This window comes from Brachycentrus maculatus, unplaced genomic scaffold (genome assembly GCF_059751285.1).
Source record: "Brachycentrus maculatus isolate JH-2025_06_01 unplaced genomic scaffold, ASM5975128v1 h1tg000388l, whole genome shotgun sequence".
NCBI classification, from domain to species: domain Eukaryota; kingdom Metazoa; phylum Arthropoda; class Insecta; order Trichoptera; family Brachycentridae; genus Brachycentrus; species Brachycentrus maculatus.
Window position 1 is genome coordinate 541229 of NW_028281137.1, and position 16292 is coordinate 557520.

Genomic DNA, 16292 nt, shown 5'->3' on the forward strand with positions numbered 1-16292 from the left:
TATCTGGCCACACCAATTCCTTATTCGAATATCGAAAACAATTTCTTACCATTTGCCAAATGTCATACTTTTAAGAATAGTATCCTTTTGAGAGAGTAAATCATACATCTTACTGGCAGATTTCAGTGTAAAATATTATCCCCCCAAAAGGAATGGATGGTCAACCGTTAAATTGTGGATTTTAAGTCTCGGATTACCTCCACTTTGTAAGTGAATATATTCAAGTTATCTGACTCAACTAATGCACTATCGTTAAATTACTGTAACTGCCGGAGGGTTTACAGTTTAGTACCGCTAAGTAATATTTACTGGTTCGCGATTATAATTTTACTTTAATGTGAAATCGTTTTGTTTCCTTACTGCTGTCGTTTAAACTACAATCCAATAACTAGTTGTATTATTAACCCTTTTACTGCCGACAGATAAACTATTTATGTGTCTGCGTTCTGACGTTAGACAGGACCGAATCAGAAATCGTTAGATTTTGCACTAACATTTAACGGTACAATCTATTGATTTTAACGTTTTCGTTTCATTTTCGGCATTCTGATCAATCATTGTCATTGATCAAACAATGTTTTATGAATACAGGTCTTTTTATTAAATAGTACATGTACTGTGATGTACTTCCCTAACATATTTTATTATAAACCATGATAATAGAGGTCGAAGTTAGAGCATAAACATACTCTAAAATAATTTTCACAATAAACATTTAAAAATTACTCACACAAATCGCAAGAAAACATCTTCCAGCTAAACGACACACTAATCACCAATAATACACTGCATGAAAAACCAAACAAACTTCGAAAAGGGAATTCAAGAAAATAAAATTTTGAAGAGTGACGCGATATTACGTGATGTTTGACCGCGACAACTCTTGCAATCAAGAAAAACAGAATATATGACGGTTGTTTTCATCATATTGAAATATTTCACCATTTAAACATCTATCATACATTGTTTTACCCCAGTGCTCTTCTAATTCTTTTTTGATCCGGATAATGAAGGAGTTGATTATATTTTTTATCATATATTTACAGCGATACGTACATAAACTAACTGACCGAGAAAAAATTTAAATGATCAAGTACCCATTTCAAATTCTAGGGGGTGGTCAGGTCTGAAGTCAGAATAATAGGTAGTATGTATAAGGAGATAGATGGAAGTGGAAGGGGAGTTTAGTATTTTTTTTTAAAAACTAACCATCACGGCGCTTCTCTGCAGGGGTAGGCAGAAAGAATAGAACGCCTCACCAATCTGATTTTGCAAACAATCTTCGCCTCTTCCACATTCATGCATCTACTTATACAAACCGCCGATTATTATTATCTTTCTACATTTACATACACTAAATTAAATTCATTTGCATACACGGAGTTAAATTCGTTTCATGAGTGGGTACCTTACTGCAAGTGGTCGTATGTCAAAATCATCATTTTAATATATGTAAATATGTCCACCTCCGTAGTGAAATGGTCAGCACGCTCGGCTACCGATCTGAAGGTCCCGGGTTCGATTACCAGGGGGGTTAAATAAATATCAGTGATTTTTTCACTGTAATATTTATTCAATATTACCCTGGACTGGTACCTGAAGCGGAGTACTGATCACCTTTCCTTCATATGTTAACGATCAAGATAACACTGCGTTTATATGATGCAGTGCCTTATGCACCATTAGGGTGCGGATAAGGGTTAGAGAGATATGTAAATATATTCCTCATTGATCCTCACAGCAAAATATGATGATTGCAAATCAAAATGTATAGACGATACGTATTTATTTTGATTTACATGCCCTAAAACATGACTGGTTCTGTGTCCCTCATCATCCCTTTGTTTTTCCCATGTTCCGTCTCGCTCCCGCTGACCCCATATCTTATTCATATAAAAGTGTAACACTCTCGCAGTTCGGAGTTCGTTCCCGATGCAGAACCGGGGTCGAAGGGGTTGCTCCGGGAGGAGGGGGGAGGGGGGGGTCGTTTATCACAGACTTTATATTCGCTATGGAGATTTTATATGGTAGAATTATGCAAATACAATCGGCTGTGAGTATTATAACTCCGTGAGTTATGCCCTGCTGTCCCCCTCCCCTCGCCCCCGCCCCGCCGCGACCCGCCCGCACCCCTAACTGTACGAATCCTCAGCAGGGCAATCTTAGCCAACTAAGGAAATACAATAATACATCTAATTATTACATTTTCTAAGTTTGTTCCACAGAATGTCTAAAATAGTGTATTCCATAATCTAGCAAAAGGATTTAGCTGTAGTTGCAAAACTTATTTAGTTTTATTAAGATATGTACATATGCCATCCAAACAAAGTATTTAATTTCACGGGTTTGTTTTTGCTCTCCTGTAAAAATTTCTATATATTAATGTATATGTATATATTAGATGGCTGATGTACTATATCATGAATTTGATTAATATATCTAGGAGTTCCGAAAATTTGAGTAGTGTGGTTGTCAATCATGTGTAGAATGGTGAATGTTGCACGTGTGTAATGTAATTACTTAACCAGCAATCTAGTGAGTGTTTTTGCCTAGAATTTTCACTCATGAATTACATGAAATCATAGTAACTTTAAACATAAAGAGTAAATCCACTCACGAGGCATAGGCTATGAAACATATAAAGTTAAAGCCTGGGTAGGGACATGATAAGCGGTGTTGCATAAGCCGTAGCTAGATTTCAGAGTCACTTTGACATTAGGTAATTAAAAAAAATATAGCCTATGATAGGTGATAAGCCTGTAAATACCCGGACTTCATCTTCATCTATGTTGAGATGTCTAAATGGAAAAATAACTCCTTAGGAGATAACCTATATTTGTGAACAAGTATTTGGAGACTCAAAATGTTGTAAATTAACAAAGTCAATTACTTGTAAATTATGTCATGCACATTATTATGATGTTGCCCTTGTTCAATTTATAATCAGGCGCTTAATGAAAATACGTCTCGAAATACACGAAAACAAGAAGATGATTAAACTTACTTGTAAACGATATAATCCAATTCGTTGAAACTCCTCTCAGAAGTTTCAGCAAGATTTCAATTTCAGTCTTAATACTTATAATAAGCAAAGTTTGCAACGAATTCAAAATAAAATAAATAGGTTTTATGATATTGTACGGCGAACTTCGAGATGAGATATTTAAATAGGAAAAACTTTTCAATCGTAGCAATATTTTTATAATGCTCCGAAATTAAGTGTAATTTATAAATATCTTTTCGAATCATTTGCATTCACCTAAAAATAGACCCTAGTTAGATGTTTTCAATAAGGATTTTTAATTAGTGAAAATTTCTACTATTTAAAAAAATCTTATTTCTTAACTCAATTTCTCCAATTATCGTACATAATTTCACGGTTTTATATATTTTGCATAATTTAATATACACTCAACGCTGTTCCATTACAAAACTGTTTAACCTATTTTTTGTCAATTTTGTAAATTAATTAAGGAATTGGTCTTAGATTTTTTTTTCAATTCAAGAGTGCTAAAAGTCATAAGATTAAATGCGTGTTAAAAAATATTTTACTTAACAGACACTATTTTGAAGTAACTTAAAGTTAATTGAAGTATTTATGATTTTTTTAACAGATTATTTACAGTTATATTTATTTTTATGCGATTTTCCGATGTTCAGGTATGTAATATAAAATATATATAATAAAATATGTTCACTTGATAAACTGAAAAAGTGTCGTTTCTTTGTTTTTACAGAGCAACACGAGTATTTTAAGGCTTATGTTGTAAAACTTCTTCTTCTTTTTCAACTTATAACATGTATCTTGAGATAAAACGTTGATTCAAATCTTCTTCCTTGCTCCATCGCAAATTACCGTCGTTATATACTTTTAGGGTCAGCTCTCCTCGTCCTCAGGTTGTAGGTCCCTCTATCATATTCAACGCCACCTAGGTCATGCCTTCGAATCAAGTTATCTTTCTGGAGCATCCATGATTTTTTTAGTCTTCCTCTTAATGTGTCTTTCGAGGAAGATCCAAGGCAATTGCCTGGTTTACAATATGTTCAGGTTCTCTACGTCCTATGTGCCTATACCATCTTCTTGCCCATAAAACTTCGCTTCAAATGACTGACTAAATTTCTGAACATGTGGTTTACGAAGAAATATTGTTACTTACGATGTAAAACTGTTTCCGTGTTAGTTTATACGACTGGAGTATCAGTTTGGTATATTTTCGTGAGATTATTTACAAAAAATGTTTTTTTCATAGATAAATAAAATAAGTTTGAACAATTTGATGTAAAAATTACAAAATATACGCGAAGTTCGTGGCGGACGGCTGCAATGAGTGGTGAAAGATAAAGCAAGAAATGGCGTTAAGCGCTATTTATAACTTTTCTTACACCATATAACACCATTTTTAGTTGACTTAGTTTGTTTTTTTTTAAAGAGAACTTCAATAAACTGTCGAGATTATTAATATGTTATACAAAATAAAAATATTTATGTTTGGCAATACTCTATAATGCAAACACTCGTTATTTCCTTCCTGAACTGAATGGGTTTATTTAAAATTAGATGTCACGAAACTTTTGGTGCTTTATTTAATAGGGAAAAATAAGAGTGTTTTTAAATGAAAATATATTTTATTCCCCCACATTATCGACTGATTTGATTGTGAAGGACATCTGTAAATATATATCACTTTTATAATTATAATGTCGAAGAACTTTCTAGGCTCATTTATTATCGGTGTTGAAGTGTTTATTATATTTAATTGACTGATTGATTTATGTTTCTTTAAACAATTATTTATAAAATAAACTGTATGGTGCGTTTACAGAACCGATAACTGTCATTACAATTTTAGTTTAAAAAAATCGACTTCAAATCATTGCTAATTCCAACCTTTTTGATGATAAAAAGTACATATATTTGTAGAAAAGTTTATTTTCTTTACATATTAAGATTAATTTAAATTTTTAATTTCACAGAATCCATCACACATTAGAAAACTTATTTTATTGTTTATTTATCGATAGTGTACCTTCAATGACGTAACTAAAACATATTTTTGTTGTAACACGGATTTAGCTAGGTGTAACAAGAAGACATGCTAAAGGTGGTGCTATAGTACTGCTCAAAATAGAATGAATTAAGAATGTTCTAAAAACGAGGATTTACAACTACTTTAAAATAAAGAGATGTTATACACATTATAAAAAAGGAAAGACAATGTACTTGGGTCATTTTATAAGGGGTCAGAAATGAGAAATGTGTTATATTACAAAGTAAAGTCGAAGGCAAAGGCTGTATCAGATGAAGACGTACATCCTGGCTTAACAATTTCTGGTACTGATTGCACTATAGCACTGCGCCGTTGTTAAAAGAAAACAAAAATTGACGTGCTAGCCATAAATAATATTTGATTTTATTAATCGAAATACTTTGAACGGTGTTTACTCGAGTGTGTAAGTATGCAGTAGTTTTGTGAGACCGTGTTTGAAAAATTGACGCAGAGTAAAGCTGACGGAGTGGAAACATTTGATGATCAAAACAAATTTTCCCTCCCCTTGAGTTGCCGCCATTTTGTTTTCACAAAACACAAAATGGTCCTCTGTCGGCATAAAGCTCCTCTCATCATTTTAATGATTTACACTTTGTGTCTATTCTGTCTATTGTGATGTGGATTCTATACAAACATACGATGGGTACAATAGATCAATAAGATATTTAGATATTTCACCAACGTACGATTTACATATATTCAAAAAAGAGAGTCTGCTGTTAAGTATTATATGAAACATCAGTACTTAATTTGTCTTATTTTATATTAAAAATTTATCTTTATAACTATTCAATAAATAAATAAAATATTTTTAGTACATTAGACACGTGACCACCTCTGTAGTTTAATGGTCAGCACGCTCAGCTACCGTTCCGGGGGTCTCGGGTTCGATGCCCAGGGAGGTCAAAATAAATATGGGTGATTTTCGCCCTCATATTTATTTAATATCACACTGGACTGGTACAAGAAGCGCAGGGCTGATCACCTTGCCTTCATGCAATTAACGATCAAGATAACACTGCGTTGCTACGATACAGTGCCCTATGCATCATTGAGTGCGGATAAGGGTTAAAAAAAACCCGTGACTGTCATTTTATCTTTAAAGCCATATAATAAATTTCAAAAACCGTATTTACAAGTCCAGTTCAAATTTTACCTTGTAGCAAAAAGTTAAAACAAAGAAATATATGTGAGGCTCATTTTTACCCCATGTAAACTCATCATCTAATAAAAATCATAAAATTCTCTAATTTATTACCTGCGCTTAAGATTCATGTACCAAAAAATTATATTCAATATTAAATTTCAATGGCAATTTATATCGGTTCTTACATAAACTTAAAATTGTCTTTGGTGCATTTTCTTTTCAAACAGTTCATTCAAAATTACGTCACATTACACATGAGTTTACCTATTTTATTTGAGTTTATGTTAACTGTTAAGTGTAATATAATGACATGCTACATCGTAAAAAAACGTCTTTAAAACCTATTTTTCGATTTCTGATCAGTATTGGTTGAAAACATCATTTTATTCACTCAATACATAGAACATTGAAAGTAATCAGACAAGACATGAAACATGACAGATAACAGCTGGTATCAGCGACTATCGGATGCGTTCATGAGTATGTTTGAAATAATTTTTGTTTATTAAAAATAAATCGTTAAGCTCGTTTTAAGAAGCCTATGAGACGCTTAAAGCTTCAAAACACGTGTTCATATTTATCACGTTCAGTGAAAATATGCATGAAAAATAAATCTGTGCGAATTATAATTTATTTTGCGATAGTGACTAATTATAAGAAATGATAGTTTAAAAGTATTGAAAAATATCTTATATACGTGCAAAAAATTGTTACATCATAAACACAAATATGCTATATACCATTTATACATACATAATTGTTATACATTGATATTGAACTACGGTTGCAATCAAGGTTCATAAATATATACGTACATACAAATTGTACTCTTCTCGGGTAAATTTAATATCAAAGTGTTGTGTTTATAATGAGTTTTACTGAGAAAGTAATTCAACATAATTCGGATTATTCACAAGTAAGAAATAATCTTGGGAATATAGTGCATTGATCGATAATAATAATAATGATTTATGATCGAGATCGTTCATTACCCCGCGATCTATACTTAAGTGAAAATTACAAGTTTTGATTTGATTACAGAACCCGTCTTTATAAGTTATAAGGGCCATAATCCCATGCTAATAGTATAGACAGCAATACAAGATAATTGGGACAGGGATAATCTCAGTCAATCAGGATTCCGTGCACTCAAATTGTTCCCAATTTAAGTTCATTTATTACTTAAAACTTCAATAGAATTAAGTCCAAGACAAATTGGTGGTAATTTGGTGCGAGAGAGAGAGAGAATGCGGAAAGAGTACAGAGTATTGCTGCGACACAAATGTCACAAATTTAATTTTGTTGTTTGGGATGCGATTTCTGACTAGGTTAAGAGAATATTAAGTCGCTTTTCACTTTAATTAGCTACTATAATTTCCATTCGCGATATCTATTTTCTCTTTTATCTAATCTTCTCCTTACCCTTATTCGCATCCCATGGTAAATGGGGCATTGCATCGTATGAAGGCAATGTTATCTTGATCGTTAATTAAATGAAATCAATTTGCAATAAATTTACCACCATGTAATCTCTGAATCTCTTCAATTAAGTCATCTACACGCTGAATGTAATAATAAATAAATCATAAATGGACCAATTTCCATACGGCATCTTTCATGAAAAATCATCTAAAGGCATCTTTACGATTCACCATCAGATCTATTTTTTTTAATGATTATAAATAAATTATAAGTAATAGTAAACAAAACAATTATTCATATTTTATTATATTTGATACGATTTAAATGCATTATCGAAATCCCTCAGCACGGTACGAGTATTTAGTATATCCCAGTATTCTCCCCACACAATCATAGGGATATATATTTATATATATAAATATATATATATATATATATATATATATATATATATATATATATATATATATATATATATATATATATATATATATATATATATATATATATATATATAAAGTAATATTACGTTGAAAAAATATCTAATATTTGTAAGAAAAGTAACACAGTAGTAACCAATATCGTTGAAATACATATTCATAACTTCATTTTCGAGATTATAATCAAAAATTTGTATTAAGGTATCAAATTACATAGTATTACAATAAATAAAAAATATAATAAAATAATAAAACAAGAAATATTTTTTAGATCAAAATTCAATATTTTTAAATTTTTTATGTTATCATGATGTTATATACATATTTCATTAGATCCATGAAATGAGATAATACATACTACGACATTTCCTTTGTAGTTCCTATATACACTCGTAGATATAGATCACTATTTAATATTTAAACAATAAATGTGTGTGACTCTTATCCACTCAGTGCTGCAATAGCATAGACCACTACATCAGATCGGCATAAGATTGTTTATTAAATAACGGCAACGTGACCAGTCTCACGCTTTGGATACCAGTCCAGATCAATATTAAAAATCTTTTATATTTATTTTGACCTCCTTGGAAATCGAACCCGGAATCTCCAATACGGTAGCCCAACGCTCTTACTACTACACTATGGAGGTCTACTGTGAAAGTGTTATACCTCTCATAATGGTTTGTTCCAAAATTACACGCTCATTCAGTTATTTTTATTTCTCCTTCCCTTTTTCAAGATCTCTGGTCATCCGGATGCCAACGATCACCATAGCAAAGCACTGTTCTTTTGTATCTTCAACAGCTTATAGACTTCTCTAACTCTTATTTGATCATGCACATTTCCAAGCCAGGACAGTTGTCTTCCGGTAATACACACTACATATTCCTTCTATCTTGCCCTGAGAATCAGTTGTCAAATACTTGGCACTGCTTACCGCGAACACTTCACCACCACCTTTCAGCATTGTCATGCAATCAATTACTTGAGCCAGCTCTTCTGATGAGTTCAACACTTATCATAATCTCCATACAGAGATTTTCTACATGTAATACTTACAATATTTAAAAGTACTCGTAATGAAGATTTAGTAAAGAACAATGTTGCAAGCGATGAGTTTTTTTTAATCTACAACACACATATTATTATCTTTATTACTGTTTGTGTAAGTATTTTACAAAATATTTCAGTAAATTTAAATATTATTTTAAGAACTCGCTTAAGAGCGTTGAACGTGTATACATAGCTAACTTTTTTTTATCTATTACGTAATCATATATTTTAAACCACATGGCTGGAAATGAAATTATAATAGAATAAAATGAAAAAACAGATTAATCATATGAATTACAAGAGGCCTTTGAAGTTTAATTATACTTTATTGTAGTGTGTGGAGACATTTTGAAAATGAAAAACAAGGGTATAATACGTAAGGGCCATTAGCATAATAAAAATGTTAAATAATAATGGACCACGGTCCTAGTTCCAGAATCTACCCGTACGTTATTCGTGTTGCGACGTCAATGGCGTGGCTTCATTCGTCCCAACAGAAGTCATTCCGAGTTAGCTACTCGAACAAGAAATGCTCTGTTCTTTGTAAAGCAGCTTCAAAAAAGTTTATACTTAGTCTACACAAACCGGTTATAAAAAGTGTTCCTACAACAGCCCGCGATGAAGTGCGCAACATTATACCGTCTGGAGGGCAGTGACGAGGTATAGCCGTCTCCCCTATTCGCTCCCGCGGAGAGAGGGACAGACGACGGGGACAGGAAGAGTGCCGGCATAGCTGGAGAGATTGAACAGACTCGCGATGCTGCAGTGCCATGTAGTTACATGGAAAACGTATTGAGAATAATATAATCGACTTTTTGTCGTTTCGCTTCTTACTTTGTCGGATAGAATGTTAATTACGAAGTGACAGCGTTCAATTATATACACATCGGCCTTTATTTCCAACTTTTCTCTGCGGACTCGACGAAAGGTCGTAAAAACTTATCCGTACCATTTATTATTTGTTTGTGTTCTTTTTATAGGCGGACACAATATTTTGGAATTATTCATGGCTCGGTGGGTATTTTAATGAGAATTTTGATTAAAGACAACGGCCGTATTTGTAAAACGTAAAACGAGAAACAGGAGTCGTGACTTCTGCGGTCGGTTAATTGCCTTTATTCTTACTAATAAAACTGGCTTTCATATATAAATAAGGCTTCAACTCTCTTTCCGATAACTCGTTTCGTCTTTGTGTATTATTATATTATGGTACACGCGGTACCTACCGGGGCGGCGGGTTTCTACTCGGCGTCCGTACATAATGATTTCGTATTTATATAATTTAATAACGTAATGATGGACGCGCGGAGATGACGGTCAATTTGTCTCCACTATCTGGCCTCGGCGGACCCTGGACCCGGGACGGGGCTGCGCTTCCCGCGATATTACGGAAACTGAAATAAATTAAACGGGAACTAAACTCTGACAAAAAATCCATTTATTACAAGCTGAACAGCTATTTGTTTAAATGCAAACAAAACGCGAAGGGGTGACGGCGGAGGGGCGGGGGCGAAGGGAGGGGAGGCTGGGGGTGAAGCACAATACACACATCCGCCAGAACATCAATCACCACGACTTAATGGACGGCTGTCATTCTCAAGGCATTCCTATTTCTGTGAGCATTATTCACGTGACTCCCCCCGCGTCCTCTCCCTCCCCCACCCGCTTGCGTCCTCCTACAAGCCTTCTCCCCGGAAACATATTTATTTTACTTAAAATGTAAAGACAATATCGATTGGGGCAATACTTTAAAATGCGCATTTCTCGAGCCTAGTCGACTCCTTAAACATTTTGGGTATCCAAATCCTTGTAAACAAATTTTCTGTCAGGCGTCTCCCAATATGTAAAATTATTCGGTAAGAAACTTACATGCTTTTAAAATGGTCTCTGCTAAATAAAGCTTACTCAATTCAACCGATAGATACCGCTAAGATGGGGTTTAAAAGATAAGGGTTAAGAAAAATATGAAAGATATCTGTTTATTTCAATAACTTTCTCACTAACCGACTGAACCGCCAAAAAGACGACTGAAATTCAACTGAAATCTGGCAGAATCCGGATAATAACCTGAAATCCGTCTGAAACTAGATAATATACAAACTGGAAAAGAGCTAAGTAAATAAAATATCTAAAATACGCTTTTGTCTTATCATCACAAGTTGGCAAATATAGATACCTACACGATATAACACAAATTTTCTTTATATGAAACAAAGTAGCAAGTAGCATATCCCTTTATAACTTGCATTACGATTAGACGCTAGATTAATGTGTAAATTAAAATAAAAATAAATAAAATAAAACCCTTTTCTGCACCCCAATGGTGCATTGGGCACTGCTTCATATGAACGCAGTGTTATCTTAATCGTTTACACATGGAGGTAAGGTGATCAGCCCTCCGCTTCAGGTACCAGTCCAGGGTAATATTGAATAAATATTACAGTGAAAAAATCACTTATATTTATTTGACCCCCCCTGGGAATCGAACCCGGGACCTCCAGAACGATAGCCGAGCGTGCTGACCATTACACTACGGAGGCGGACAGAAATGTGTAAATTAGTATCACTTATCTAAAACTTGGCACTTTTAAAACTTCTAAATCAATAGAATGTCTAAAACATTGTGTCTAACCACATATTATATTGTATGTAACCTTCGTAAGGTAAATGACCGCTCTTACCTCACACTATTTGGGAATATAATTTGATTATACCTAAATATATTATTTGAGATTCTTCATAAAGCAATTTAAAATTGCGGTTTATGATATGTAATACGTTTTATTTCTTCTATGCTTATTTAATTACAATAAATTATTTTTTATAGGGATGAGAAGATAAATATTATTCAACTAGAAAAAAATGCTAGGATGGTTGCATGGCGCATTGAAATCGGTCGTAGCAAACAAAATCCTAGCAACGGATGCAAAACTAAAGGTACCAACCCTTATGTATGAAAAAGAAGCTTTGTCAACCGAAGGATGAGAGTAGACTGGATGCAGTCAAAATGAAATCACTCAGACGAATGTGTGCAAAACGATACAAATATGATAGATACAACATTTTGAGTGTGTCCAAATACTTGTTCACAAAATCTGTATTATCTCCAATTGCAGGAGTTATTTTCATATTATTTTTTGACATCTCATCAAAGATGAAGAAGAATATGGAAGTTTGGGCATTTACGGGGCTGACGGTTGTCATCAGCCCCGTAATTGCCCAGACTTCCATATTCTTCTTCATCTTTGATGAGATGTCAAAAAATAATATGATAGGTGTTCAAATGGCGAAATGAGAGCTAGTGTTGTTGCCTAGAATTTACACTCATGAATTAAAGGGTAAATCCGCTCACAAATAGGAATAGGCTGTAAAACTTATAAAGTTGAAGCCTAAGTAGGGACATGAAAAGCGGTGTGTTATAAGCCGTAGCTAGATTTCAGAGTCACTTGGATGTGTGGTAATTCAAAAACTGAGTTAAGCATTATCAATAAAAATTCTACAATTATATTAATTTCTGAACTGACAATATCATCTAGAAAAATTATCTATTCAGTCAGAATTTAGTACTTACGTGAATTTAGCATACAGACTATCAATATCAAATCATATTTATTAAATTTTATTTTATTCTTTAAAAAAATTATAAAATTTTCTTTACACTTTTTATACCTTTTTTTTTATTTTTAACACCTCAAATAAAAAATATTAAATGCTATTCCTCGCAAATGTCGACCACTAGCGTATAAATACTTATGTCTTATTTATGAGTTAGATAGTTAGTTGATAAAGTATAAACAACTTGTATCTACCATCCCCCCCCCCCCCCTAGCCAATAGCCGGCCATCTTCCAATCGTAATAAATAAAGATGTCTCCGATAAGTAAAACACATCCAGACAAACAAAACAAATTATCGGTCGTGTACGGGTCCTCCCCTCTCCTTCCCACCTGTACTAACTTACTTGTACACAACCCATCTACGAACATTTGCTTCACTTGTACAGGATGGCACCAAAGTCCAGCGTCGTAGTCCAACATTTTGGAGACATTTTTTTTCACATTTTATTATTTGGGTAAATGAGCCATTACAGGTTTCACCTTCAACATGTCTGAAGAATCCAATTTTTATCAAACGACTAAAATATTTCGAAATGCAATTTAGATATTACTATATTGCATTACTTTTTAGTGACAGTTTCTTCGATTTTTAAGAGCATATTATTACTAGTACCATCAATCCGTTTCTTGCAGAGGTAGGCAGAGATGATAGAAAGCCACACTCTTCTGTCCTGACATACACTTCTAGCTTTCTTCACATCCACACATGCCCTCCGATTACGTAGACTTTTGACACCACAATATTTTAGATTCTGATTGATCTCTGATCTTTTCATTTTTTAAGTTTTTTTACAAAATAAATCTTTTACTTGGATTACGATACGAATGAAAACTTGAAATATGAATCAAACAAACTATTTGCTATTTTACAGTTCAAAATAAAAGCTTGTTAAAAATTGGAAACATATCGTTCAACTTCTTCTGTGCGTGTCGTGTCAGGTCTCCCTGACGTCGACTCCCACTTGAGAGTAATTGTCCTTGTCTTGGGCAGCTCTAAACAGCACCTCGACGGTTTTGATCCTCACCCAATCCAATTCCGGATTGGATCCATCCGGAGCCAGGGGATATAGTTGACCTTCTATTTTGTCTTATATGATTATATATCGTTTATACTTAGGTTTTTTTCCATTTGGTACATAAATGTAATTTTTTTATCCAACGAAGACTTGCTTACCTTCCTGTACTAAACAAGTAAGTAGGTATATGCCAAGTTCATGAACTTTGTTAACATTATTAACCACCTTTAAGATATATCGCAGAGTTCGTCTATATGAAATTTCTATTGTTTGGAAATTAAATATTAATACCAAATAAATAAAGAAGTTACCCGAACCGTGGGAATATTTAGGCAGGTGCAACAACAACAACAAAACATTAATATTATTATCTGTCGAATTAAAAATAGGAAAATGCGTTTCATGAATTAATAACCACAGTGTGAACAATCCATGTATGGTAATTTAGTATTTAATAAACTTGTGCGTGTATGATTTAAAATAATTACGATTAAAGACTTAGATAACACATTTCAATAATGTTTAAGAAAATAAATATACAATTTCCTGTGAAGCTGTGTGATGTAAAAAGATTTCCGAAAAAAGATCTCACATACCATAAACACACGCTGTGGAAATTTACGATCATAAATAAACAATGTTCCCAAAAACATAACGAAATTTTATTCCTTTAAACACGAAAATTAACACGGCGTTAGTTTAAAAGTTAAGACTAACAAGGTGTTAATTTTTACGTAGACACATACCACTCCGTCCGACAATTTTTTTTGTTAAATCCGAACTCGATTAAAACGAGATCAAGGAATATGATAAAATGATTTTTTTGTAAAATGTTTTTACAATTTTTTATTGTATTCAAATACTAACTTTAACTCCCAATAGCCATACATCAAGATTTGTTATTTTTTATAATAGATGTCTCAACAGAGACGGAATAACTTTTTTAAGATCGGAATTTAGAAGTCTGTGCATTTTTTTACGACGAAAGTTCGCGAGTGTTTTTGCCTAGAATTTTCACTCGTGAATTACATGAAATTACAGTAACTTTAAACATAAAGAGTAAATCCACTCACAAGTAGAAATAGACTTTAAAACTTATAAAGTTGGTACCCAAGTAGGGCCGTGATAAGCGGTGTTGCATAACCTGCAGATATATTTCAGTCACTTGGACGTTAGGTTAAAAAAAACACGAAAGCTCACCTTTGATAAGAAGGATGAACACATACTTAAAAAAAAAAAATTAAGATACGATGATAAATCGAAGACGAATATCATTGTCGTTGCATTTTTTTACAGGTTCTCGTTATGATAAAAATAATCAATATGGATTAGATTAAACTTTCATGGAACAGAACTAACAAGCGCATAAAGTGATCATAAACTATGAAATGAAAGAATAAATAATATCAGTGTTATATCCACAACGCCATTTTGCAAAAACGCGAAGTTAATTATTAATTTGTTTGCTGGATGGTGATTCAACTACAACTAATGACATTTAAAAAATAATGATCACTCATCTCATGACTCACATCGTAATTATTCATGTAAGTGCTTATGTTATTTTTGTTAATAATGCAGTCATGTGTGGCAAATGAATGAAATACAGTAAATGAGCATAAACAGCAGAAGCAAAATTAGATGAGTTACGAATAAAAATAAAAAATCCTGTTTAATGTTTTAACATACTGGTATTTACAGGTGTAATAAGGACTGCGCTCTGCGCCAAACATTTCAAATGTAATTTTTATTGTTTGTTTAATATTTTTAAAGTATTAGAAACAACTGAGTTATAAACCTTTTACTGAAAGGTTTTTAATCGAGGATTCTAATAGTGAACGATTTTTCTATAGAAACAAAACGACTTGTCAGCAATTTGCCAATCAACTGCTGATACGTTGTGCATCAGACCATTTCAATAAGTTCGCATTTGCGTTTGGTTTAGAAAGATAATTACCGTTAGGATATCATTACTTTTAGAAATATATCATATATATGTACTGAATTTACATGTCATTTATACACCGTTTTTTTTAAAGATTTTTTTCCTCAAAGTTTTTTATTTTTATTTTTGTGCTTATGGAACAAATTATATTTATCTTACAATAGATATGGAATAAACTAGTATAAAATTTAAGCACATTTTCATTTCCATTATTTTTGTTTATTCATACCTAGCTGTACCCGGCTATAAAAAAGCATTAAAAGTGACGGCAGCTGTCAAGAAGCACGCGGTCCACCATTAATAATTTTTATTATTGCGCGTATTGCTAATACTTTTAACAGATGGCGCTGCCATTGCAACAATAACAACGAACATTTCCATTTTTAATTATACAGATTACCATTTTTAAATAAATCAAAAAAAGTTTTTTATGCCCTTTACTACAAAGTTTGTTTACATATGTAGATTATTCTTTATAAAGGATTTTATAATTATCGTTTAAATCTTGTGTTCTGATATTAAAAATACAATAAATATCATATTAAAACATTCTGGAAATTACGTGTCTAGTCAGATGTCCACGTTTCAACCCTTTGTTTCCG

General features: G+C 32.8%; 1 protein-coding gene and 1 long non-coding RNA gene across 6 annotated transcripts in view; both read left to right on the forward strand.

The window, feature by feature from the left end:
- Positions 1-16292, forward strand: part of LOC148303037 (uncharacterized) — a 343245-nt gene that overhangs the window by 234557 nt on the left and 92396 nt on the right. The window lies entirely within an intron of this gene.
- LOC148303038 (uncharacterized) lies at positions 72-15834 on the forward strand. Its single transcript, XR_015838537.1, has 3 exons — positions 72-206; positions 11941-12050; positions 15042-15834. It is a non-coding gene; the product is annotated as an uncharacterized LOC148303038 (long non-coding RNA).